The sequence below is a fragment of the Lissotriton vulgaris genome, chromosome 2_1, assembly GCF_964263255.1.
Source record: "Lissotriton vulgaris chromosome 2_1, aLisVul1.2, whole genome shotgun sequence".
NCBI classification, from domain to species: domain Eukaryota; kingdom Metazoa; phylum Chordata; class Amphibia; order Caudata; family Salamandridae; genus Lissotriton; species Lissotriton vulgaris.
Genome location: NC_141687.1, coordinates 1,474,818,738 through 1,474,844,185, shown reverse-complemented (window position 1 = coordinate 1,474,844,185; position 25,448 = coordinate 1,474,818,738).

Here is a 25,448-nt window from a genome sequence, read left to right as displayed (position 1 = left end):
TTCGCGGGGTGAGCGCCCGGTACGCGCACCGGTAAGCGTACCGGGGAGTGTACCATGGGGAAAAAGAATGACAGTTTTAAAAGTAGCTGATTAGAAAAAAAAATGTTTTTTTTATATATACACATACATATATATAAATGCATATGCACATATATATATGCATATATGTCTATATGTGTGCGTGTAGAGAGAGGTAGAGAGGTAGAGGTGTAGAGGTAGAGAGGTAGAGAGGTAGAGAGTAGAGAGTGAGTAATAGAGAGTAGAGAGTGAGTAGTAGAGAGTAGTAGAGAGCAGTAGAGAGAGTAGCAGAGTGAGTAGTAGAGAGTAGTAGAGTGAATAGTAGAGTGGTAGTAGAGAGTAGTAGAGAGTGAGTAGTAGAGACTGAGTAGTAGAGAGTAGTAGAGAGTAAGTAGTAGAGTGAGTAGTAGAGAGCAGTAGAGAGTGAGTAGTAGAGAGTGGGAGAGAGTAAGTAGTAGAGAGTAGTGGAGAATATTCCAAAGTTTGGCACAGCACCACTTTCACAATGAGTCCAATCAAATCATATCACTTAGAGTACTTATTGAAGCGCTGAATCTTGGTGTATATTCAAATGCTTTTATTTTCCTTAAGTTTATGTACCACAGCCAGCCGAAACGTTTCGTTCTGTACAACAGAACTTCTTCAGGGCGTTCTTATTTCCTTCAAGTTATGTCGGTATCCCGTTGTCATATAACTAGATATTTCTTCCAAATGTTAGACGAGACATAAGTATATTCTTATTAAAAGTGACTAGGTATCAATTTTACCCACACAATTCGGGCAGACTTGAGTAATTTATAGCATCCTCAAAGTCAGTCTTTCAAAAATTCCAAAGTATAGGACATGATAATCCAAATCCAAATGTTTCTCAAGAAAAGTCATTTACAATCGTTCGGAATATCGGTGTTTGGGCAGATATGATCCAGGGACCCCCAGTATGCAAGGGGAATTAGTCCCCCCTCTGCAAAGGCGCCAGTGGCCTGCATTGCAGAGAGGTGTAACAAGGGTGTGGCCTCATTACACTTCTCTGCAATGCAGCTCCCTCGTGCATACTGGAGGCTCCTGGTGGACTAGTTGACCCCAGGGACCCCCAGTATGCAAGGGGAATTAGTTCCCCCTCTGCAAACGCGGCAGTGGGCTGCGTTGCAGAGAGGTGTAACAAGGGGCATAGTCTCATTACACCTCTGCAATGCAGCCCCAGGCGCATACTGGAGGTTCCAGGTGGGCTAATAGGCCCCCAGGGGCCCCCAGTATGCAAGGGGAATTAGTTTCCCCTCTTCAAACATGCACGGGGGCTGCGTTGCAGAGAGGTGTAAAAAGGGTTGTGGCTTCATTACACCTCTCTGCAATGCAGTCCCCTGGCGCATACTGGAGATTCCTGGTGGGCTTTCAGGTCTTATATAGTTAGGAATTAGCATTAAAAAAACCTTTGAAATTCACTGAAAAAACCACAGGTTTCACACCAGTTATAGTTAGGAATTAGCATTTAAAAAACCTTTGAAATTCACTGAAAAAACCATAGGTTTCACACCAGTTATAGTTAGGAATTAGCATTTAAAAAACCTATTAAATTCACTGACAAAACCAGTTATAGTTAGCTGGAAATTTTACTGATATAAAACCAATGAAATTCCACGTTATAGTTAGTTGGACTCACTATAACTTGCGCGTGCAATGCACTGCTGATGACGTCACATATTACATCACTCATGACATGGTCAGTGACATCACTCATGACATCACTGATGACACCATCCTTGTGACATAGTGACAGACCTCCTTTCAGTGTAATGTAACCCTTGAAACACATATTCAAAAATAGAAACTGAAATTTAAAAAAAAATGGAGATACCCATATCAGTTACAACAAGCAATTCAGTAATTCCACCATCTATATGCACATCCAGTCATTCACCAACAGTTCTATATAGTCACTCATACATATACTCACTTATCATATGAAGTGATACACCTATACATCCTGTTACACACCGACAGTCATCCAAAAGTTACTCACACACATACTCACACGTGCAAATAAACTATTGAACATCCATTTATTTGAATATAGAGTTATACACACACTACAACCTTACTTGTATTGAAAATTACACATATTTATTCTCTTAAACAATCACTTATAGAAACACATACTTATTTAAACAGGAACTCTTACAATCTCTTACTCTCACATATACTCACTTATATACATCAATATTCACATATACTAGATTAAAACATATGTAGTTACTGATAAAGACACTAGTGAGACAGTCATTCACTCACTAACAAACACATATACACACTCATCCATCCATACAGTCCTGCACATATGCTGTCTTCAAAACACATACAAACAGCGAGTCAGTCACTCATGCATCTATGTGCTAAGTAATACCCCCACCAAACCATATAGACACTCATACTGATACTAAGAGAAACATCTAATAACCCATATACATACGCATGTAGCTACTTACCAACACATGTAGCCACTTATAAACAAAGTGAAACAATAATATATATATTTAAATATTTAAACATTACTCACTAATATTTATTTTTCAGAAAGACACATATTCACTGGATGGTGTCATCAGTGATGTCATGAGTGATGTCACTGACCATGTCATGAGTGATGTAATATGTGACGTCATCAGCAGTGCATTGCACGCGCAAGTTATAGTGAGTCCAACTAACTATAACGTGGAATTTCATTGGTTTTATATCAGTAAAATTTCCAGCTAACTATAACTGGTTTTGTCAGTGAATTTAATAGGTTTTTTAAATGCTAATTCCTAACTATAACTGGTGTGAAACCTATGGTTTTTTCAGTGAATATATATATATTTAATTGTATGTTTTTTTACTTACATTCATTATTTATTAATGTTAAGGTTATTTAAGTATTTTAAGTATGTTTAAGTTAATTATATTTATTATTTCATTAATTTTCAATTACTTTTAAAAAAATTTAAAAATCGAGATTTTGACTAACTATATGTTTTACAACGATATTTTTGATTCAATATTTTTGTCCTTACCTGTTTGGAGATATTTTGGTAAGTCTATATTTGTGTCATCGATATTATGTCAGTGATCCCAGGAAAAGACTTGCTGCACTGCCCTATGCCACTTCATTGTAAATGAGGTCCACATTTGTATTGATAAAACAAAAACGACGTGTGAAAATAGAGTTGCAATGGATATTTATCATTTGCGCATTGTCAAGTAACGTGTTTTGATTTGTTTTGATCCTATTAAAATCTTTGTTTTCAATACACTTCAGAATTACAAAAAAGTTCTTCATTAATGCTTTCCTAATTGCTGATATAATTTGAAATGTGTGTATAGCTCATTTCAACACTTAAATGTTGTTGTGTGCTGAAAAAACTGACATGCTACAGCTTTTCCTTTCATTCCCTGAACCCCAGCAGGATTGTCACCTAGATCACTTTTTCAAAATCTCCTCACTTTGCAGTTAGAGAAATCAATGCACACTCCAGTTTCCAAATATGCAGAATTTTGTCAAAAGATATAGCTTGATTTTTGACCTTTGTCTTTGAACATGCAGCACATGTAACAAGGTAAACACAAAACTTAAAGGGATCTTTATTAAACATTTACCTTCTGAACTCCAGCATAATTATTAATAGGGGTGCTGCAGCACCTCCAGCACCCCTACTTCCAGCACCTAGGGAGGCAGCAAGAATAAAGCATGTTTTGGCCTAATAAATTGGCAGTCTCCTGCCTGAATTGGGTCTGTTGTTATGTATATGCATGTGTTCACTGAACTGTAGGAATGTTGAGGAGGCGGTGAGCATAAGGTAAGTGGTTTTATTTATTTATTTTATTTCCCCTATCCCGTAGTATGTTGAATTCCCCCCCCCCCGCTCTTACCTGTACCGGCCGTGCCTGTGGCTAAGCGGAATATAGCTCTCATGTGGAAATCTGAATAATGCCTTTGTTTAGGGGACTGAAAGAAGGGCATGGATTAGTGCATGCTAGTAGAGAAGGTGGTATATGGGGGGAAGGAGTGCCAAAATACATGGACTAAAATATGGGGTAAGTGGAATGAGTATAGGGGAGGCACCTGTAAACTCCTGGATGGGAATGATTATGATGTCTACTAATAATGATGCTGTTGCTTTTACCAGCAACCTGTGGAACACTGCTGTAAACTAATGTCACCACGGTTTATTTTATTTAAATGTTCAATAAAAACAAAATTCAACCACAAACCTGTGAATTTTCTAAGTCTGAATTGAAGTTTAATGTTTGCCATGCAATCCTCAGCTAAGGATGTTTTTGAATTATTTTCCAAAATGCTTTGGATAAATGAAAAGCACACTTGAATTTGAGCATTTAGATAAAGTTTAACAATAGTGTTTATCATCTTTAATTCATAGCGATTTATTATTTTTCCTATGACTTTTGTTTATTAGTGTTAGATTTGTCGACAGGTAAAATTCAGAATAAGTTAAGGATTGCTGTTCTAGGAGTAAACCATAAATCATAGGTATAGTAGTGTGATTAAGGTTAGAATGCATAGTGTATACTAAGTTGAATTGATGGGGTGTGGATTTAAAGGTAGTATCCATCATCTTCCTTCCAACTCCATTGCAGAGGCAGAGTGGTTATGTTCACCATTTTATTTAACTATGTCACCAAGTGTTACAGCTCTGCTTTTGCAACGGGTTGAGAAGTAATCCACACACCTAGAATGACTCATGAGGTTAGTAGGTCTCTCCTGACAATAAAGGTACCTATCATATTTAAGAAGTGCATTGCCCCTCTTAGAAAGACTGCATTGTTCTTGTCATGCATTTTCCATATTGTTGATCTGAAAGACAGAATAAAGACAATATGTTGGTAATATGTTATGAGAATATTTTACATGCTGTGTTTTAGCCCGTTAAACGAAAAATAAACATTTTTTATTATCATGTAGTCCTTTTGAAAGGAAAACAATCAATTGCTTGAATTATGTTGGAGAAAAGATTTTAAAAGTAATTATTTTCCTGTTTGAAGAAGCACATTTATTATTGTTTTGTTGTGCAGATAATATGGAGATGTTTACTTGCTGGATTGGAGTACTGATCTCAGCTGAGACTCTTTTATGAAGTATGCTTTGAAGTCGGAGGTTGTTATTCTTCACCTTTTAAGAAGTTGCTGTTCTGAAATAAGTTGCATGTTAAATAGTTTTACAGATGTATCAAGTGTGCTAGCTATTCCTGCAAAATGAAATGTTATGTTCTACATTTCAATCGCTGCTTTCAAAAAAAAAAAATAGAAAAAGCAACGAGCGATGGATGGAATGTTAAATTGTTCACAGCTACTGCTGAAAGTTTGGAGTCACTCTAGACAGAGATCACGCATATCAAATCAGTCTTGGTCCTCCTCCAAAAGGAACAATCCAGCCCCATCTGGCAGACCCGTTCTCATCCAGATGGGATCGGAACCGCTATGTGATATTGGATGTAGTTTCACAGTGGAAACTGTTCAAATGACCGGAATGATACAGTAAACTGTTGTGATCCCCTTGGCCAACTTAGTCCCAGAAAAAAGAAGAGAACTGCCAAGTAGGAGTGTAGGCTAAAATGATTTTCTGAACAACAATATGAAAATCATTTTGCAAAATAAAATATTTGCCTATGTTCCAACAAGTGGCACTTTGCTGCTTGTTCCATATTTTTGAGGCGTAGGCAAAAAGACAGTTTGTGATCAAATGTGATGTCTAAGAACTTCCTGGAACTCACCAGGTATTCAGTGTCCCTAGCAACAGCTTTCTCTTCCATCTATTCAGAAATGGGATTTTGCAGTCTTATTTAAAAAAAACAGTCTTGGAGGTATTAAGCCTCAAAATGCATCCATAGCCAGGCTTCAATTATTTGACGGAATCAGCCTTGGATTGGCAAGGCAGGAAATCAGCCATCGGCTGATGGTCCTGTGGCTAGGGCAAGTTGGTGGGCCAGTTCTTCAGCAGTCCAACCTGCTTGAGCCATCTCAGACACCAGCATAAGTGCACATGTGAAAGGCTGTTGTTACAGCCTTTGCATACCTATACTGAGCCAGACTCGATGCATATGAAGTCAGGCCAGCAGCTAAATCATCTGAGGCAGAATGACAAGTGACCAGTGATGTAACAAAAGCCCCCGCCCTCCCCAAAGGGGGGGGGTCCACCAGTACTGGCAGGTGCCTGGCCTGAGAGCTCCGGACTAGGTCCAGAGTGTGTGAGGCCTCCGACATGTACTTTGCAGGGGGTCCACTCAAGTTTCATTAAGCCCCAGCAATTAACTGCTTCAACTGTCAACGCATGTGACATGCCTGGCCTCCCGCTCAATCAAGATGTAACAGAGGCCTCAAGGAGCACTTAAATGGGAGTCTGTTAGCACTCACTTGCTTTGCAGAGGCCTGGGGCAGAGGAGAGGGCTGGAGAGTTGGGGTGGTGGGGCGTTGGTGAAAGACAGTGAGGGAACTCCTCAGCGTATTTTTGTCTCCCTCCCCTCCATGCTATTTTGGGGATTAATTAGTCTCTCCTGTTCTCCTTTGCCTGCCAGACATCCATTCCTGCAGTCAACAGGGAAGGTTGTGGCCTTAAACAGCTCTGGAACTGGAAAACCAGATTCAAGTCCCAGTGTCAGCTCAAAATCCTGTGATTCTGGGTAAATCACTTAATCCACCTGAACCTAAAAAGCAATGAATCTGAAACTAGTGCACGCTAAGGATCCCACAGTTAAGAATGGTAGATATCTTCGAGAACCTGTGGAAACACAAAACAGAAAGTATTAGTCTATATTTACCTTTTTGAAAAACTGCCCTAAGTGAAAAGAGTTAAACAGTTTGGTACACTTTATTTTTACTCAAGTACTTAATCTACCTGAGCCTAAAAAGTAATGAGTCTGAAACCAGACCACACCCAAGCTCACACAGTGCAGGAATGGTAGATGTCTTTCTAAAACCTGTGTAAACACACAACAGAAAGAATTAATGTATTTTCACCTTCTTGAAAAAACTGCACTGAGTGAAAGGATGCTACACTTCATTTTTGATACTGCCTACTAGTTAAAAGATTTGTTGTAAAGCTGGTGAAACTGCATTGGTAAGGACTTAGAGGAGAATGAGTGGTCAAGAGAATATAAATATATCAGAGATTGAAAAAGTTTTTAAACAATTCCTTCAGAAATGCTGCTAGACAGTTATTGAGTCCATCAGTTTTAGGGGGACATGAATTGCTGCTTTCTGATGCTGATGAAAATATGCACTTGTGGTCAAAACACATGAAACTTGCTTGTCTGGCTATTATGGGAGTTTGCATCCTGAAATCTGTATCACTTTTTTCCAATGCAATGCAGAATCCTTTGGTCACTTGGTGATTCAATAAATCATATTTCAACTGAGGCTTAGTCAAGGACTCTTGAGTTTGTCAATCAAATAAAAATGTGCAAACCATCTTGATGCTGAAATCACATATTTCACCAAGGGATACTTCCTTTTAATTTTAAGCCTAATATGGGTTCCTGTTGAACACAATCGGCAGGCTTGAGGGCCTTTCTCATCATGAAAGGTAGGTGACTCCAGCATCAATGTGTTGAATCCAATCCGTGCTTGTATGGCCAGTATAGCGGACGCATCCTAATTGCAGTGGTGGGACTGCCGCATGTCTGGTGGGTGGTCTCAAACATTGTAACGATGGCGGGTGGACTCAGGTCCGCCAACCATCATAATGAGCCCCTAAGTTCTGAATCCCAGCTTTGGTGCTTTACTCAACATCATGTGATTCTGGTAAAATTACTAAATCTCTGTGTGCCTAAATGTTTCTAAACTGTGTTAGCGGAATACCCACTTGATGAACATGATCGTCTTCCAAACCTTTAGCAATATACAGCACTCTGTTGTGTCACAACTAGGTTTGTGCTATATTATTACACACACATATTGGATAGTTACAGACTTCAAAGTTTTGGTAATAACTAATTTGCAATGGGGAACTTGTTTCCTTTGGATGTCTTTCCCTTTGGGGAGGGGTTGGCAGCTTTAGGGGGACTGCATCCTCCGCTCACTTTGCTTTACCAAAACGGAAAGCTTTTTTTGAAAAAAACATTCCAAGCTCTTTAAAGGAACATTTAGAGAGGTCATGTCTGATTGGTATGGCCTTATAATCTTTAAAATACTTTAATTACCACAAATGTTTACCAGCATTAGCTCAATTTTCCTAACCAAAGATTGTTTTGCGAAAGGTTGTGATCTGCGAATGTAGGCCACTTTTTATGGTTGCCGGGCATAATTGTTAAACAAATGTAAAGAATGATGTAGTGAAAATGCATATGAGATGAATTTCCTAAGTTAGATAGAAGTGTGTTTTACTAATGTTTGTTAGGCCACATTTTAGCACAAAATGCCATCTTGATCAAGATTAAAGTCCTATGGAAGTCCTCCCTGTCACTCATCTTGTCTTTTGCTTCCCCGGCACACATGCTGTAACTTCTAACATGTTGCAAAGTCTTCTAGATGTTCACTGAGACCTTCTCATTCACATAACATGCTATTGGTAATGTATCTTGATCTGTTCAAGCATCTCCAGATGACTCTAGCATAGAGAGCTGTCTCGCCTCGCCCTCAAAAATAATAATACCACTCCCACACGATGGCCCAAGCATGACGAAGCAGGATACATAAAACACAAAAACACCTAGAAAGGGGTTTCACTTTATAAAATTAAACACATCAAAGAGTCTTCTTTTAGAATAAGGCATGGGGTTTTATTTATGCAATGCTGTCTAACAAAGAGGATTTCCCAGATGTCAGATGAATAGCATTCAAATGTATATAGAGATATATATATATAAGAGATATATATTTATAAGCAAGCAATATTAACACACTTGACAAATGTAACAGTTAAATGCATGAATAATAATAATGAATAAACAAGCATAAAATAATACTGGACGTCCTCAAGAAATCAGAAAGATGTATACACTAAATACATCAAATAATTACTTTGGATGTGCACTCTGACTCACTCACACATCACAAAAAAAACACCTCAGCTGATTATAGCCACTGGCCACGCATCACAATGGCACAAAGCAAAAACAAATCACTTCACCTATTGCAAACACTAAATCTTAGCCCACGCCAGACTGGGGATTTACAGCCGAGGTTAAAAGCCTCAGCATCCAGGGTTCCGCTGTACCAAAGTAGACGAGTCCATCCCCATTTGGATTCTAAAATTACAGTTTCTAAGTCAACAACTCTCAGCTTTTAGTCTCAAAACACACTAGACGGTTCGAGAGTCTTTCATCCGCGCCAAATGAAACTTACTGGAATTTGCCACCTTCCATGCAAGCATTCCAGGGCAAAGGGAGTTCACACATTCCCTCTGCATTCTCACATGTCTCAGCCTTTATCTTAATGAACCTTACGAAAGCCTTTGGTGCATTAAACAATCTCTCCAAAAACAAAACAACCTTGAACGTAATTAACCCAAACAACTTTCAAACTCTCTGGGGGCCTGTCTGTGCACACAAAAGAGCTCAAGCAAGGCAGAGTCAGAATTCAGGATGACATGAGGCCATGTCAAAGCCAATAGTAAGAACTTCATAATACTTCCCAATGTACAACACAATGCACATTTGTGAACCACTGCCTATAGCATCACAAACTTAATCTCTCAATGTACAACACAATGCACATGTGTGCACCACTGCTCATAACACTGCACTTTGAGACTAAAAAGTACATTTCACATCTCTCTCTCTCATGCTTTAAAATGAACATCCCACACATTCTGTTCTTGACAATCTGTTCTACTCTATCAGTTCCCACTTTAAGACTGCAAGATTACATGAAACAAACCATCAAGGAAAAAAAGGCATATGCAGGATGTCGTACATGCATGCTAGGGTAAAGTAAAACACCAAAATACAATTAAAATGACGGTAGCCAAAGGTCATCACATGGTTTCAAACCATAAGAGTGCCTCTAGCACTACAAGGGCGCTGAATGGTTATTCATGTAGTGGGTTAATGCTAAAGAGTAAAGGTAACATGGTGCCCCCCATAGAGACTTAGAATATTTTCATATTCTTATATATTCTGTATAACTCTGCATTTCAGAGCCATTATGGCATTGACTCTGTACCCCTTAGTTTTTTAACTCTGAATTAAACCCCTTTAACTTTTTGTTGATCTAGAACTCAATTATTGAATGGGTCTAATTAATTAATTTACTGTATTTTTTTTATGTTGATGTTTTGGAACATGCCTTTATACTGGGACACATTGCCTCATGAAATTGAGGTTTCACACCATCTTTGATTTTTTTTTTTTTAAATATATTTTTATTGCAGGAATTAGTAAATCGTTACAGTATCGACCAGCTTTGTATCATAGGCAGTATCAACAGTATAAGATCCATTGGCCCCCCACCTTCAATCCCGAACACAGCCATCCGGCCCACAACCCTGGGGTCGGGCGGCGAAATACAGAGGGGGATCAGTAGGATGCTTGAGCTGGTCCGGATGATACACTGTCCGTCATCTGCTTTTCTAAACAAGCCTATAAACCCAAAAGAAAGAAAAGAAAACCCCCACCCACAAAGAACTACTAAGCAAAGAAACCCCACCCCACCCCACCACCAGCGCCAGGGAGTCACCTATACAGGATCTGCCTTGGGACCCACGGGGAAAGCAATAGGACCATCAGTACAAACGTTTACCGGGACTCGGGGCGAGTTGCTTCTTCACTTTCAGAGTCGCTGGGGGCACAATAATCCCTGAGGGCCTGAACCAACATTTCCCATTCCAACGCGGCCTCCTGCGCCTTCTCATTACGCTGCCTCCAAGCTAGTTGATATCTCAGCGCGCTCTCCCCCGCCGCCCATTTCAAAAGCTCACTGTGCCATCTGCTGCCTGTTGGACCAACCCGTGCCTTCCAGTTCCTGGTCACCTCTCGCTTAGCCAGGAGGAGCCCCAGGTCGATACATTTACTAGAAATTTTATTTCTGGGGGTATGGGGGAACCAGTGCAGGAGCCCCACCGCCGCATCGAATGATAAGGCTCTCCCCGTCACCTCCTCCAGGGTCGTCTCTACGTCCCTCCAGTAAGACGACAGACCTGGACAGGCCCATAACATATGTAGGAGGTCCGCTTCCGGAGCCGGACACCTAGGGCATGCCGCCGAATTCGTGGCAAAATATCGCCTGATCTTCACCGGGGTCAGGTACGCTCTATGGAGAACGTAATAGTGTACCAACTGGAAACGGGCGTTGCGTGTGCCCTTCCAGGCTCGTCTCACCAGCTGGGACCAAGTCGTCTCCGGGATCTCCCTACCAATGTCCTCCTCCCAACGGTTTCTGAGAGTGGTGAGAGGAGCTAACCCTTCGTTAATCAACCTGCCGTAGAGGCAAGTGACCGCCTTCACCGTGCCCGCCGACATCATCACGTACTGGCACACCTGAGATAAGGGGGGTTCCTCCTGCCCGTTTTTCCAGTGTGCCTGGATCGCTCTCACAATGGCCGAGTGTAGCAGAAAGTCACCACGGAGGATCTCGAAGCGGTCAATAAGATCCTGAAAGGACAAGAGCGCTCCGTCCTCGTACAGATCCCCAACCAGCTGTAAACCGGCATCCTCCCAGGCCGCCAAGCGTGACCAATCCCCTCCGTGGGGGACGGCCGTCAACATCCCCAACGGTATTTCAGGCGCGTATGGGATCCTCAGTTGGCCCCGGGCGTGAGCCCGGTTCCAACACAGGCGGATAGTCCGCTCCTCCATCGACAAGTCCCGAAGGGCCAATCGCTGTCGCAGCGCTATATAGGATAGAACATGCCTGGCCATGCCCGTTCCCCTCCCGTCCCCCGGGCCCCGAAATTCCTTGGCGACCTCCTGGGTGAAGGTCTGGAGCTGCGCCGCCAGATAATACTTTTCAAAGTCCGGCACCGCGAGCCCCCCCTCGTCTTTCGGTCTCACCAGGGTCTTGAGGGCCACCCGCCGGCGGCCCGATCCCCAGAGGAATCCGACCACCATGGAGCGTAACAGTCGAAATGTGGCCGGTGGGACCCAGATCGGTAGAGTCCGGAAATAGTACAATAGCCGGGGAAGCGCCACCATTTTAAGCAGGGCGATCCGTCCCGCCACCGAAAGCGGCAGCGTGGCCCAAAAGGCCATGCAGCCTCGGAGTGCCCGAATGCTGCGGGCAATGTTCCCATCTAGGAGGTCAGGTTGGTCGTGATAAACAAATACCCCGAGGTACTTAAAGCAGTCGGGTTCCCACCTAATCTCCCTACTCAGGGCAGGGGCAGGAGTGCCCCTGCGTACCGGAAAAAGACAGGTCTTGGGCCAATTCACACGGAGACCCGAGACCTCCCCGAACTCTGTAAGCGCCCCCGCCGCTCCACGTAAAGCGTCGATCGGGTCCTCCAGGAAGAGCAACAGGTCGTCCGCATATAGTGAAACATAATGCGGGCCCGCAGGCGTCCACAAGCCCGTATAATGGGCTCCCGATCGAAGGTGCAGCGCGAGTGGCTCCACCGCCAGCGCAAAGAGAAGTGGGGACAGTGAACACCCCTGCCGCGTGCCTCGTTCTACCGGATACCGCGAGGAGATCAGCGGTCCCGCCCGGACCCTGGCCGACGCGGAGGCATATAGAACCGTGGTCCACCTGATAAAGCCCTCCCCGAGGCCGAATCTCCGCAGTACCGTGCAGAGGTAGTCCCACTCCAGGCTATCAAAAGCCTTCTCTAAGTCCACCGACAGGACGACCGGGGACGGGGCATCCACGAATGGTTCCCCTAGCAAACGGAACAACCTGCGGATATTCATAGTCGTGTTCCGTCGTGGGATGAAACCAGCTTGGTCCACATGCACCAGGGAACTCATGTGTCCCAGCAGCCTCGAGGCCAAGATGCTGCTCAGTATTTTATAGTCCACCGTCAGCATCGATAGGGGACGGTAAGACGCCGGGTCAGACGAGTCGCGGCCTGGTTTAAGGAGAGGAACCACCAACGCCTCACACATCGAGCTCGGGAGTCGCCCCAGCCTCTTCGCCTCCCTGTAGACCACCAATAGTCGAGGGGCCAGGAGGTCAGCGTAAGCTGCATAAAACTCCACCGGCAGGCCATCTAGGCCAGGGGTCTTGTTTCTCGCCATCCGTTTGATGGCCCCACGGATCTCCCCCAGCTCAATGTCGGATCCCAGGGCTTTCGCCACCTCCTGCTCCACCGTGCGGAGCTCCAGTGGACGTAAATAATCCTCAAGTCGGTCAGGGTCTCGTGCGGAGCGACTACGGTATAAACATTCATAATAATGCCGGAAGCAGCTAAGAATCTCCGGTTGGGTGTGTACCTCGGTGCCGTCTGCCTGTCGCATACTTGTCGTCGATTGGGATTGGCGCGTTGGGTTCGCCAACCACGCTAACAACGCGCTCGATCTGTCCCCCTCTGCGATGAATCGGACCGTGTAGGCCTTATAGTCAAAACAGCGGAGCCGTTCGACCTCTGCCGCCACCTTTTCCCTCGCCTCCGCCGTTGGTACTTGCAATTCCGGGTGCCCGGGGCGCCGAAGTTCAAGCTCGCGGAGTGTCCGATCTGCTGCATCTAAGTCAGCTAGGATAACACGCCTCATGCCCACCTTCTTAGAGATACAGTAACCCCTCACCACTACCTTAAAAGCATCCCACTCCAACGCTCTGGTACTCGCGGTGCCGCCGTTGGACGCAAAAAATTCCACCACCTTGTCCCCCAGGTCCGCCCTGAAAACACTGTCCTCCAGGGTCTCGGGTTGCAGCTTCCAGGTGGGCACCGCCGGCCTCCCGGGGAACCAGCGAAGGTCCAGCAGGAGGGGGTTATGGTCCGATATGGTCCTGGATAGGTACTCGGATCGGACCGCCGCCGAGACCAATTCGGGCGACCCTAAAAAGCCATCTAGTCTGACATGTAACTCATGAAGGCTCGAGAAATATGAGTAATCCCGAGCCGCAGGGTGATGCGCTCTCCAGATGTCCGTCAAACACCAGCGAGTCTGCCAATCCTGACGACCCTTAGCTGTGCGACGAACCGGAGAATCGGGAAGCGGTGGATGCGAGCGATCAATGTCTACGTCCACTACGGAATTGAAGTCTCCGCCAAGCAGAAGGGGCCCGGAGAAGAAGTGGGCCAACGAGCCCGACAACCTGGAAAGGAAGGCAGTCTGGTCCATGTTAGGAGCATACACACAGCAAACGTTCAAGTCCCTCCCTCCCAGTGTTCCCGAGATAGCCACGTATCGCCCTTCCGGATCTACCACTGTTCTCGTGACCTGGAAGGGGACCCCCGCCCTGATCCATATTAGCGCCCCTCTGGCATAAGCGGAGTACGAGGTGGAAAAGACCTGCCCCCGCCATCTACGCTGTAGCTCCGCCCCTTCCGCCTTGTTCAGATGAGTTTCCTGCAGCAGCGCCATTTGCACTCCCCTACGCACTAAATAAGCGTGGACCTTGTGGCGCCGGGACATAGTATGGAGCCCCCTTACGTTCCAAGTGACACATTTCAAATTAGCAACATCAGCCATTGTCCCATAACGTTCTCGCACAATCTCCCCATTCGGGTCCCCACAAAAAAAAGACATCATTCCTCCCAGCACTGATGGCGGCCATTTCCCCCAACCAAAACCAAACCACCCAAGAACGAACCAAACCCTCACCCACCCACCCCAGAACAGGACCCAAACTATACCATCTAGATCCCATCCAAACCTCGCCTTCCATCAACCCAATAACCCCAACTAATCCCACGGTCGCCACTGTGAGAAGGCCTTAAGGGCCAGGTGCGGGCCGGGCGGAGGCGTTGGGCCCTCGACGCTTAGGCCACCAGGACCATTGCAAGCCCTAAGCAGTGTCGACAACCTCTCCCGGGGCAGAAACAGGGGCACCCCCCCACCCCCCTCGTTGTCAGCAGCTTATGGACGGCAACCGCCTCCCCCCTGCCGGGCCCCCACCCAAAATAAGGCAACACACCCCGTTACCCTTGTCCGTCCAAAAGGTCCTCCACCGATTTCGTTGTGATCACCGGTGTATGGGCACTATCAGTCACTGAGTCCTCTGAGTCCGATGGTGCCACTTCTTCACCAAGGTTTTCCTCCTCCTCGATGGCCTCGTCCCGTGCACCCGACAACTCCGACAACACTTCCAGAACTCCCCTCCGCTCCGACGACATCTCTGCAGTGGAGGGCCCTCCCGTGCGGCCGCGGCGATTCCTGATCCTCCTGGATCGCCGCCTCTGTTCCGGCTCATCTACCTGTTGGACGAGGAGCCGAAACCATCTTTCCCTGCCCTATAGAGCTCGAGCCAGGCACAGACATCCTCCGGGGTGTCGAAGAACTGAGTTTTGTCGTCGACTATGATGCGGAGCCTTGCAGGGTAGAGAAGCGAGTACTGGATGCCCTCGCTCCTGAGCTCGCGCTTGACCGCCAGGAAGGAGAAACGCTTGCGTTGAGTCTCGTAGGTGTAATCCGGAAAGATGTTCACCTGACTGTTCGCTACTTTGAATGGACCAGTACGCCTGGCGGCGTTGAGGATTAAATCCCTGTCCCTAAAGTGCAATAATCGCGCCACCACTGGCCTCGGGGGGCGTCCCTGTTGCGGCGGCCGCGCCGGGACTCTGTGGGCACGCTCCAAAGTGTAGAAGGAGGATAGCCAGGCCTCCAAGTATGTCACCATGTCGCCATCTTCGATTTTTTCCGGGAGGCCCACGACACGAATGTTGTTCTGCCTGTTGCGGCCTTCCGCATCCTCCGCCCTCTGCTCCAGGGACGCAATTCGGGACAGGGCATCCTTCATCGTCGCAGCCAAGGTTCGCTGCGCCGGCTCCAAGGTTTTCACCGAGCTCTCCACTTCTTTGACCCGGTCCGAAAGTTTGCCATGGTCCGCTCTGAGGAGACCTAGGCTCGTTGCCACCTGGGCAATGTCTTGTTGGAGGGCCGATCTCGTGGTCGTTATCGCCTCTAGGACGCGGTCGAACTGCCGTTGCATCGACGCGCCATCAGAACTCTTTAGGTCCCCAAGCTCCTCTTTGTCCTGGGCTTCCGAGTCCGAGGCGGTCGGGGTGGGCCCCTTGGCTCCTCTAGGTTTCCCCATGTCGCCGGGGGCACTCCGTGAAGGTCCCGGAGTAGGCGTCTCCGGGCGCAGGTGTCGACCACGACCCTCCCGGCTACTGGTCCTCAGATCGAGTACAGGAGACCTCCGTCTCCAGGGCCTGTGGAGACTTCTCCGCTTCGACTCACGCCACCGCCATGGCGTCCGAGGGCACCGATGAGGGGGCGGAGACAACCGTCGCCGTGCCAGGCAGGCCCGCACACCCGCTAGAGATCCAGGGTGAGGGTCTCCAACTCCACTGGACGATGTGTAGCGCCAAGGTGTCGCGCCTCCCATGGAAGTGGGCTGGCCGGGAAGACTTAGTTAGGTGCGGAGTCGCGAGACGGGCCACCGCCCGGATCACGGGGCGTCCGCTCCCGGGGACTCCTAAAACGTGGGCATCCGCCCGGCCACCCAACCGAGTGCAAACTCGTCGTGAGAGATCCGATCCAATAGACAGCCAGTGCACAAAGCAGTCGGGGATGGCAAAGTCGGGCGCAAGTCGCCGCTCGCGGCGCTCCTCCAAGTCAGTGGGTCCGGCCAGGGGGACAAAGAAGTCCGGGCGCCATGTTGGGTCGCACTCCGCGACTCCGCAAACTTCGGTTGCACTCCGGAGCAACCCTCGTCCGAGCCCCACCAAGGGCCCCGGCAGGTTTCCGTTGGTCCGCTCAGCCGAATGCGGGGTCTGGGGTGCCCCGCAGCCTCCGATTTACAGGATAAATCCGGGCTCAGTCCCGGAGCCGAGCTCTCAGGCGACCATCGCCATCGGCGCCCAAGCCACGCCCCCCTTTCACACCATCTTTGATCCTGTAATTTGTGGAGATTCCCATTAAGGGTAAGTTTTGGGTGTCTAAAGTTTGGAGAACCTTTCGTGCCCACAAATGTTGGTAGTAAGGGCGGTGGCTAGTTAAAGAGTGCCTCTTTTTGCTATAGGGGCCACCTCTTCTTGCCTAGTCTATAGAGATAATGGATTTTCCAGCGTGGATGATTATGTCAAGAAACCTGTCTTGCAGTGCTGTTCCTGAGTGGCTTCGATTGTAAGTGTTAATAGGATGGAATAATGCTGGTGATTTGTGGGTGAGTTTGATGTGTTTCTGATTCACAGCTGAGATTTTGAGTTTTGTGCTAAAAATGGATTGATCTGCTGCATGTGAAGGGTTTGGTTAAGCGATGTTGATTTTTGGTACAATTGATAGCTTGACCACTATTGATTTAAAGTGTTATTCTTATTTGTGATTCATATTGAAGTGTTTTTGTTTCATTACCGGTTAGTTTTGATTATTGGATTCATCTAAATCCATGATCTCGAGATGTTGTGGTTTTACCTGTTTGCATAAGGTAATGTGTTTTGCAAGGCACATCTTGTACACAGATAGGATTTTATGAATTAAGAAGCTTTTCTTTCCAGAAGATTACATGTCTAATTTGGGTTGGTGTATTTATTCCTAAGTGCACAGGAGTAGGTTCATCAATCAAGGTAGATTGCCACTGTCAGTCAGTCAATCAAAAGAATGTTTATTTAGACCATAGGTCCTTAAACATGTATAAACATATAAACATAAAATCTTGATTTAAAAAAAAATCTTAGGCAAAGAGCTTTACAATACATGTATAAAACACCTAATCCAATATAAGAATTTTCTTAATCATAAAAATATATTCTACATAACAATTTTTTAAAATCCAGATAGCATTTATAAAACTGGAATACAATTCATTAACACAATACCCGTAATAAAACATCCGTTCTACACGATTTTAAAAACTTGTTAACTACAAGCTTGAACTTCCCTACTACACATGCTACATCTAATGAGTGCATTTCAGTTAACATGTCTATTGCCTGAGTACAATTCTTAACCTCATATTTTCGGAAGATTGGTCGTAGCCTCAGTTTCTGTGCATCAAGAACATTTAGACAATCTAATAAGATATGCAGACTATCGCATTTTGTGCCAGGTTACAGGTACATTTCCCTTCCTAGTCAATCATGGCCCTTTTAATCCTATCATTCTCATAACATGGATTTATCCCATTCCCTATTTTTAGTAGTTCTCTCCTTCGCCAACGATTGGGAATTATATCCATGTATGGGAACTGTTGACCATTTTGCCAGGATTTTATCATAAAACATACAGACCTTTTCCCGTTCAAGTATTGCCTGTTCTGGTCCTGTGATATATATTTTCCTATTGTCCTAAGTTCCTTCTTACGTATGGTAGCATGAAGGTTCTGCTGGCCTGCATCAGCCCTCAAATCCCTAAACACCATAGCAACCATTTCACTGACCTCTTTTGCCCACTTCATTTCAATCTGTAGGATCTCAGGTTTACACCAAGAAGACACTTTTTGCTCCTCTTCACCGCCCAGGCATTGTCAAAATCTTAATAGTGCCATTCTAGCCATTTTCTCCCAAGAAATCATTCTGGTTTCTAGTCTTATTGCCTGGAACATTTGGTATCATGGGAAGGACAATAACTTTTTTTACACGTTTCCCTTCTTCCCCAACCCACTTCCTCTTACCTTTTAGGAATAGCAATTCAGCCCCATATAGTAACTGAGGTGGTACCATGGCCGTGTAAGCCTTCAGAACTGGTCTATCCATCATTTCGCTATATGTATTATTGAATTTCACAGGCCACTAACCGAGGATAGGGCCTGAGGTTATAATCCATCCAAATGTACTTTCCACCTCATAGATTTGTCAAACCAAATTATTTTATGGAGCCAAGGACCCAGTTGAAAATCTTCCTTTTTTTACCAAAGCACAAAATCTTTGTTTTTTCCAGGTTTCCTGTTAATCTCTTCTGACTACAGTACTCACCAAACACTTTAAGCTTTCTTTGCAGACCTATCTCAGTTTGGTCCACAAAGACCAAATTGTCTGCCTAAAGTAGGCATGCACATGTTTCCCATCTATTTTTGGACTGGCACCCCGCACCATTCTCAGAGATGCTGGCAGATCCGCTATAAATAAGGAATAAGTAAGGGGGCCAAGACACACTCTTGCCTTAACCCATTTTCAATCAGTTTCTTCTGTGAAAGTGTTCCCTCTGCATCCAAAGCAATCTGGACCCAATTCTGAGTATGTAACCTTTGCAATATAGACAGAAGACCCTGAGAAATAGCCAAGTCACCTAACAGTTCCCATAGTCTTTCTTGGTCTACCAGGTGAAATGCTGGCCAGAAGTCTACGAAACAGTAGAACAGATTACTCACCTGTTCCATCAACTTCCGACCCATTGCCCATAACACAAAGCAGTTGTGGTTTACACAATGTGGAGAAAGTACTACTATTGTTTCTATTGTTTATGAGCTTTGTCTAATTCTAACTTGCTGATTTCTACATATTTAAGTTGAGAAGACATGATTTACTTTGTTTTATTTAGTGTAAGTTCATTGAAAAAGGATTTCCAATTGCTTTTGTCATTCACGAAGAGATCATGCTGTGATTGGTTAGTCAGACGAGGAACCACACTGGGAGCAGTAAGACATCACCATAGCGCTGCCCTGTCATTGGATGGTTGCTGATAGGGGTGGGCGGAAATTGAGTAATCGCGTTATGCAAATCTCTGCGAAACGGTAAAAAATCTCCCCGAACAAGCAGAAAGTCCGCAAACACACAGAATTGCTTGTTTGCAATGCTTTTTTACTGTTTTGCAATCGCTGTTTGCGTGCTCGATGGGAAATATCTTGCGAACACGCATTTTGAGAATGTGAACAAGCAAAAATTTCACAAAGTCGCGGAACGCAGAATTTTGGGCAATTTCGTGTTTTCCGCAGAATGCGAAATTACGCAAATTACGCAGATTCCGCGAACGGAACGGAATTTACCGCCCAGGCCTAGTTGCCTATAGAGCCGTGCTGTGCAGGTTGACCTTTGACAGAGCTGTGCTGGGATTGGTTGTTGTCCGCTTGTCTGTTCTGTGGGATTCTTAGAAGATTTCTTAGCAAAAATAATGGGTGCTTTGTTGAAAAAGCCTAAACTTTCTGCCGAGGTATTATTTGCATACCAAATAATGATGGGCATTGGGTTTTATAAGTGTACCGGAATTTCTGAATGGCATGAATATAATGCTTCTGATAAAGACTTGTAGGAAGCTAGACTTTACTCCCTCTCTAGACCCACTCCTGTCTCCCTAAGTCTCCCCCAAGGATCCATCCTCTCTCCTGCCCTTTTCAACCTCTTTATGGAACCCCTTACCCATATACTTAAACAAGCTAAAATCAACTACTACTTGTACGCTGACGACACCCAACTGTACTATAAATTAAAATCCCATGTCATATCCCACACCTTAACACTGCACTAACCAAGATCCAAACCTGGTTCCAAAACAACCGTCTTAAACTTAACCATAACAAAACTGAGATCATCCTCTTCTCTCCTAAGAACAACTCTCTTCCCATTCAAACATGGATCGATGACCTTAATGCCCTAAACTGCTCTCTTTCCTTCGCCGAATCTGTGAATTCTCTTGGCATTACCATCAACAATAAACTCACACTCAACACCCATGTAAAAAACACAGCACAAAGTGTACTTTTCACACTCTGGCATCTCAAAAAAATCAAACCTTTTATCCCAGCTGAAAATTTCAAAATACTTATACAATCGCTGGTCCTTTCCAAAATCGACTACAGAAATGACCTTCTCTCTGGTACTCCCAAAATCCACCTTGACCCCATCCAATCCGTCCTCAACCTCGTAGCTAGGCTAACAACAAACTGTAAATGTTTTGACTGTATCTCCCCTGCCCTCAAGACCCTCAAATGGCTCCCCATCGAAGGCAGATCCTCCTATAAAATTGCATGTATTAAGCACAAAGCCCTCTATCAGAACACTCCAACCAACCTCACAACTAAACTAAAAAAAAGCGTGCTGCGTTCGAACACTGAGAAGCACCAACACTCTTCTTCTCATACCCCGTCTAAAAAAAAATGCCTCGAAATCCCGCTCCTTCTCTGGCAAGGCCCCAACCATCTGGAACGCCCTCCCCAAAGACCTTGGATGCAACCCCTCATATGACAGCCTAAAAAAAACCTTAAAATTCACTTTCCCTCCACATTTTGGGGCAATTAAACCCCTATTCTCCTCTCTGAATACACTCCCCCCTACTTTAGACAGCCCTGCCTACCCCTATCACCCTCTCACCCCACTCCCGACACCCTTCACACCCCTCCTCCCCCTCACCATAGCCTCCCTCTCACTACTATGTCCACAAAGTCCTCCTTGGCATACTGTAAAAATTTTATGTACAACTTGTTGGGTTCTTTCAGTAGGTTTCCTGTTTATCTTATATGCACTCTGTTCAATATGTTATCTTAATTATTCCTTTTATTTATGTATGAGCATTTGTTTAACTTGTTTCTTCTACTGCTGTTGTGGTTTTTCTTGTTCATTACTGCTGTTGATGTAAAGCGCTCTGATACTCACGGGTGGAGCTAGCGCTATATAAAACCCTTCAAATAAATAAATAAATAAATAAAGAAAAATAAATAAAAAAAGATAGACCTATACAGTTTGAGGCATTGAACAAATGGGATTGCAAGGCCACAGACAGGTGAAGAAAGACAATGTTGAAGCAGTTGAAGGGTTAATTTAAACAATGCTTTGAGAGCAAGTGAGATCGACTGCAAAGATCGTGGAGAGGAGATATGATAGAGGGAGTGAGAGTTTTCCCCGCAATAGTCCAAGAAATGACAGATAAAAAGAAAACTGATGAGGAAAAGAGAGAAAAACAAAATCAAGATTCAGATGATGAGGATACTTTCTTAAATGAAATTTCAATTCCAGACCTCCTCCATATATTGATGAGGTACAGAGAGAGGGACACTGGTCTGTAATAGATCCAGATATATGTGCAGCAGGAGATAGTACAGGTGTACAAGTATAGGGATCAACTGCATCTGTCGTTCTGAGCACAATAGCAAGTGTCCCATCTGAGATTGAAATGACAAGATTGCTAGCCACTAGTAGAGATACCGCAGCTGTTTCTCAAATTTAAATTGATCTACCTACCACTACAGCTGTTGTTGAAGAGATTCCTACGGAGAGAATTATTATTGTTGGTCTTTTAGAAATTGAATTTAGTGAAATTTTGCAGGGGATAATTGATCCGAATAGACTGTTGTGAAACAATGTTGACAAAATGCAATTTTTGATCAAGGAAGCTGTTAGATGTAGAAATAAGGCACACAACAAACTAGAGAAATTAGATGATGAGTGAGAAAAATTGCAAAATGGATTTGACTAATGATGAAGTAAAGGAATTGAGTTCAATTAATTTAACAGTTTATCTCTAAGATTTAGTTAAAAAGGTAAGAGAATGAAGTGGTCTAAAGAAATACAGAGAAAGATGGAAGAGAGGAACAACAAGTATTAAGAAAGCAACAGGGGTGAAAGGGTCCAGCATTGTTTCAGAAAAGACAGTTACAGAATTCCCATTAATGAAGGTATGTAAAGAGAATTATGTGCATATTCCCTGGTCAACACCTGATCTTTATGCTTTATGACAAATATTACAAATTTGCAAGAGGAACATGAAAAGTGGTACAAGGAAGTTCACAGTTTGGTCATCATTTCAAAAACACTTTGGACTGATTTGAATGTGTTATTTGAGAGTGTAATTCTTAGTGATCTATGGTCTGAGTGTAAAGTTGTTGTTGCTTGGCCAACTGAAAAAACAGCTAAGGTTGCTTCTTATAATACTCCTTCTGATAAAAAAAAGCCAACAAAAACAAGCAGATAATAGAGCATTTGAAAAAGAGTGGGCAAGGGAGAGATACTATTTGGGAAAAGATTGTGAGGACTTCAAAAGAGCCAAAAGAATCAGTGCATTCTTATTATGAGAGACTCATGCAGATTTTTAAGAAGCACAGTAGAGTTCAAGAAAGATGGTGTTAGTTGTTTCATCTATGCTTTTGCCATATGAGCTTAGTAGTCACATACAGCAAATTGATGGGTTAACAAACAAAAAGTCTAGATGACATTTTGAAACCTGCCAAATACAGAAGTGATTGATTTGATGTAACGCAGATTACCATTAAAGAGAGGCTGATAGTTGCCATACAAAGCAGTTTGAGAGGAGAGCTAGAATGGTTTGGCTTTGTGTTATGTTCAATATGCAAATACTGGAGATAATGGGATGCCCTCATTGAAGACGTGAAACTGGAAAATGGAACAATTTAAATGCAAGATCGTGGAAGAGGGATGGTGAATAATTCTGGAATGAATGCAAATATAGAAGTGTTGTAGAAGAACACTGCTTGTCATTTTTGTGGTAAAATTGGTTACTGGAAATGGGAATGTCAAATAAATCCACATCAAATTCAGAATTAATATGTTCCCCAAACGGAGAGAAACATGCAGTCAATGGACCCACTTCAACCAATTTCTGTGCAGGGTATGCATGATCAAAAACTGTTTCTCAGCATGAATATGCATACAGCTCCAGAGTTGCAGCAAACATTAAAAACAAGATGGCATATAATCCAGGGTATCAACGAAAACCATTGATTATGAGTAATAATTTGCCTCAGTTTTCTCTAGGAAACAATTCCCCATGACGGTGATTGAGAGGGGAGGAATATTGCCTCCTTGAAGCAGCCCTAAAGGTACATCAAAGTGGCCCATACATTGACAGTGAAGTCAATGGCCAGCCCATTTCTTTCTTAATAGATATGGGAGATGACAGTTCTACAGTTTGTTCTGTGGAAGTCCCAAACCTAACACACTCAGAAAGAGAAGTCCAAGTTGAAGGAATCAGAAACAAACAAATTGTTAATCATGGCACTGCTGATGTCCCAGTTAAAATAGGAAGCACAATAAGATGATTGACAGAGTGCATTTTCAAATGCTCACCTCCAGTCACAATTCTGGGTTGAATCCACCATTGTTCTTCTGCTTACTAAGCCACTCCAGTTTGGACCCAGCCATATGCAAATCAGTCTTGACACTGCTCCTCATGGGAACAGTCCAGCCCCAACTACCAGGCCAGATCCTCCCTGGACCAGAAAAAAGCATCCTGGGATAGGTTTTAAGGTAGCACCCCTCATACGCCAGGCTAGCTTGAATCCAGTGGCAAAGTGAGCAACTGACCCACATCTGGGCATACCGTGGCCACTTAGGGCGAAAATAGCAAACACAATAAGATGATGAATGGAGTGCTGAAACTTTTAAGATGCTCTTCCCCAGTCACAGATCTGGGTTCAATCCATCATTGTTCTTCTTCTCACTAAGCCACCCCAGTTGAGATCCAGCCATATGCCAATCAATCGTGGCCCTGCTCCTCATGTGAACAGTCCATCCTTAACTGCCAGGCCAGGTCCTTCCTCCCAGTCAAAGTAAGTCCAATGGAGAATAATCATCAGTTCATTTGATGTGATTTGGTCCTGTAAATGTATTGGGTAGAAACTTGCTGTGCAGGATTAACTATGTGATGTATTGCACCCCAAATGGTTTGCAATTAAAACCCAAAATGAAGACTCAGTATTTAAAATTAAATCACAGGACTAAAGAGTTAAATTTTTCCGAGCCCTAACTAAAGATAATTTACCTCTGGATTAAGGACATGCTGTCATTGAAGTGGTGTAAGATTTCTCTGGCAACTTGTAAATATTCATTTAAACTCAAATGCTGTCTTTACCAGAAGTAAACAATATAGAATTTCAAGAGAAGCAGAAGAAGGAATGAAACCTGTAATTGAAAAAATTACTGAGCACAGTATTTTTCAGTAAGTGCTTGATAGTACTCTATCGTGATGTGAATTAAGATACTGAGTGGTAAATGGAAAATAGTGCAGGATTTAAGAAAAATAAATAAAATATTGATCCCATGCTGTCTAGTGGTACTGAATCCAGCAGTAATCGTGTTCCAAATTCCATCAGATGCAGAATGGTATAGAGTCATTGACTTATGCCAAGTGTTCTTCTCCATATCTCTCCATGAGGTGAGTCAATTTTAATTTCCATTTAAATTTCAAGATAAAGCTCTCATTTGGTGTACCACCTGGGTATACTGAAAGTCTTTTCATTTTTAGGCTCATCCTGGAAAGATTAAGATTGCCCTGAAACTCAGTCTTGGTGCAGTAATTCATGACCCACTGGTTGCGCCCAAGACCAAAGAATATTGTAAACTAGCCCCAATTCTGAAAACATAATCTCCCTACCACCCAGAGGGAGGTGAGGATATTCTTAGGATATGATGGTTACTGTCATCAGCAGATTCCAAACTTTTCCTTGATTGCAAAACCTTTAGATAGGTTGACATTTAGGGCCATATGTAGGTAAATGGCATTTACCGAATCGTAAATACCGAA